At 46.8% G+C, this 3175-nt stretch overlaps 1 protein-coding gene across 1 annotated transcript in view; it reads left to right on the plus strand.

Moving 5' to 3' along the window:
- Positions 1-928: 928 nt before the first annotated feature.
- Caln1 (calneuron 1) overlaps positions 929-3175 on the plus strand; it is a 485154-nt gene continuing 482907 nt past the window's right edge. Inside the window, exon 1 of the mRNA XM_031338124.1 lies at positions 929-1073. The gene's annotated coding sequence lies outside the window, so the exon portion shown is untranslated. The remainder of the gene's footprint in view (positions 1074-3175) is intronic.

The following is a 3175-nucleotide window of genomic DNA, read 5'->3' on the forward strand; positions in this document are numbered from 1 at the left end:
GCCTTCTCTGCTGCAGGGAATATCAAAGTCAGATCAGGTGCATAAACTCTCCTCACTAGATATTTCTATGTATAAATCTGTTGAGGGAAGAGCTGTCTACAAGCTGGCCGACATTCAGGAGTGGGCTTGTTTTTAGGGGAAAGCTAGAATGTTTGGGGTACAGGGACCTACATCCTATGTGGCTTTGCCTTTCAGATCCAGCCAGTGGGTCTGGGGACATTTGCAAGCATGGGACCTGTGATGAGTTCAAGGCCCTGCCTAAAATTCCACAGCGAGGGTCTTGGGTAGGGGCAGCTCAGAGATCGAACTCTTATTATGAGTTCAACCTCCAGTACCATTTAACAATTTCAAAAAGCAAGCTGAGCATTGGTCTCTAATGCCTTTAATCCCAGCACTCACTGGGCAGAGGAAAGTGCATCTCTGTGAGTTTGAGGCTAGCTTGATCTATGGAGTGAGTTCAGGACAACCAGGACTACACAGAGAAAAGAGAAAGAGAAATAAGGAAATGAATAAATAAAAATGAATTCTAAAAGGAAGTAATTTTTTTTTTGAAGGGCGAATTTTAATTAAATTAAAAGTTTGAGAAAGATGAAGTCCGCTCATTGGTCAGGGACTGCCAAGAGTATCAGGCTCCAGGAGATGTTAAGGGCATCCAGTTTAACCAGGACCAGACCCTATAAGAACTAGAGCCACAATGAGGCCCCAGCAGTCTGGAATAGGACCTGGGCTTGGGCTCATGGCCGCTGCCCTCAGCCAGTTGCTTCTCTGGCTTCTTGAGAGTTAATGTGACACTGGAGATTTGCCAGGATCCCTGAGCTCCACCTCCATGTGCCCGGTAGGTCAGCTGGGCTTGGCCTGGATCCAGAAAGCAGGCAACACGCTATCCAGACTCACAGTTGGACCGGGCACCGTAGCCAGGGTTCCACTCACTTTTCGGTGGGCTGCACGGACTAAGCCAACTCGGTGTGGAAGACCTCCTGGCTGTGGTGGTGTGGCTAATCCACCTTTGCAGCTCCGGTAGTCAGATTGGAGACCCTTTGGAAGCAGCTCTAAGGAACAAGCCAGGAACTCAGGTGGGGACTCCAGGGATGACGGGCTATTTCTAACGACAGAAAGTGTATGTCCTTTGCTTGAGTTCCAGGGAAGCCCGCGGTTGTTCCCTGGTAGTGGAGGTGGGAAATGGTCCAGAGATGTACTTCTTATTAACTTCTTGATCTTCAGGACTCAAGAATCAACACCACCTCCTCCAAGAAGCCTTCCCCATTCCACGAGCCTTCCCACAAGATACCTGTTCATTCTGCTCTCAAAGCACACTGTACTCCCTGTGTGTTATTTTGTTCCTTATATTGTAAATCTTTGAACTAGTAGCAAAAACTCCAAGTCTATACCTTCAGCTCTAGGTTTTAGAATCTCTTGTTGGGGGATCGCCCTCTGGGATCTAGTCACCCTTACATAACTGACCCCAGTAGTGTTTGGGTGACTGTTAGTGACATGGGGCAAAAGGCTCAGCCCTTTTCTTATTTGGTAAGGTAAATGCCTAGTCACATGGGTGTATTAGCATTCTCTTCTCTCTGTCTCTGTCTCTGTCTCTGTCTCTGTCTCTGTCTCTCTCTCTTTCTCTGAAAGACCTGTCCATCAATGGTAAAACAATACAGAACCAATATGGGACACAGGTTAAAAATTGGACATTGTAAGCCTCCCTGCTCTAACTTGTAGATGTTGCATGCTTGTGAATGGTCTCTTGGCTGGTGTTATGAAATGTCCTTTGAGCTGATCTTGAAATCAGAGCATATGTTGGTATGCATACAGGACCCCCACAAGATCGAGCCTGTTGACATTCCCTCATAGAAGGCTGTCTTTGAGTTTCTATTGCTGTGATAAACACCATGACTGAAAGAAACTTAAGAGAGAAAGGGTTTATTTCAGCTTACAGCTATAGTTGATCATGATGAGAAGTCAATGCAGGAACTCAGGGCAGAAACCTGGAGGCAGGAGCTGATGCAGAGGCTGTGGGGGAGGGGGTGCTGCTTATTGGCTTGCTCCCCATGGCTGGCTCAGCCTGCTGTCTTATACAACTCAGGACCACCTGCCCAGGGATGACACCACCCATAGTGAGCTGGGCCTTTCCAAACCAATCATCAATCAAGCAAAGGCACCACAGACTTCCCAGCAGGCCAACCCGATGGGGGCATTTTCTCAGTTGAAGTTACCTTTTAAAAACAAAATGACTCTACCCTGTGTCTAGTTGACGAAAACTAACCAAGGCAACGCTGTTAGGAGTGAGTCATCAGGCTCTCCCCTGAGATTTCAGCCAAGTCTCCCTTCTGCCCTCCCACACCAGCTGCAGGTAACTCTGTTCCAGCTGCGTGACCTTGTCTATAGGTGGTAGAAGATGGACTGGAGTGGGGACTCTGTGCGGTCTGGAGAATCCATCACTGGTGCTAATGATGCTGCTGTTTGTGGGCCACCTCTTGCCCTCCTGTAGGTAGGACTAATTCGTTCACCAGTTCTTCAAGATAGTCTTGTGTGGAATTAATCCTCTTGTCTAGCAGCGGCACCCTCTCTGGTGTGAATAGAGCTTTGTTCCTATCAGGCCTGATCTCGTGAGGCTCACCTACTAAGATCCTCACAGTTGCTTTGATTTCAAGTTGGAAGCACAACATCCAGCCAGGTCTCCCAATTGGACCCTGTTTTCTCAAATTTTTTTTTGTATATCTATATCTATATCTATGTCTATATCCATATCTATAGATATATCTATGTGTGTATGTGTCTATTCACATGAATGTTTATGTGCATGTGTGTGCATGTGTGCATGCATGGAGGCATGTGTCACCCCTCATATTTTAATTTAGTGTGTGCTGTGTATGCGATGTACGTATGCATCCCCCAGCATACATGTAGAGGTCAGAAGACAGCTTGAAGCACTTGTCTTCTTCCACCGTGTGGGTCTCAGGGAAGGCACACACAGGTAATCACTTGGTACTTTTACCAGCTGAGACATCTCACTAGCCCCCTCCCTCAACCTTTTTTTTTTTTTTTTTTTTTGAGATATAGTCTCTCAGTGAGTAGGAAATCACTAACTAGGCTAGTGGACTGGTCTGTGAACTTCAGGGATTCTCCTCTTTCCACCTCCTCAATCCTGGGCTTAGCATCACAAACCATAATTCCTGGC

This window comes from Mastomys coucha, unplaced genomic scaffold (genome assembly GCF_008632895.1).
Source record: "Mastomys coucha isolate ucsf_1 unplaced genomic scaffold, UCSF_Mcou_1 pScaffold22, whole genome shotgun sequence".
Taxonomy (NCBI): domain Eukaryota; kingdom Metazoa; phylum Chordata; class Mammalia; order Rodentia; family Muridae; genus Mastomys; species Mastomys coucha.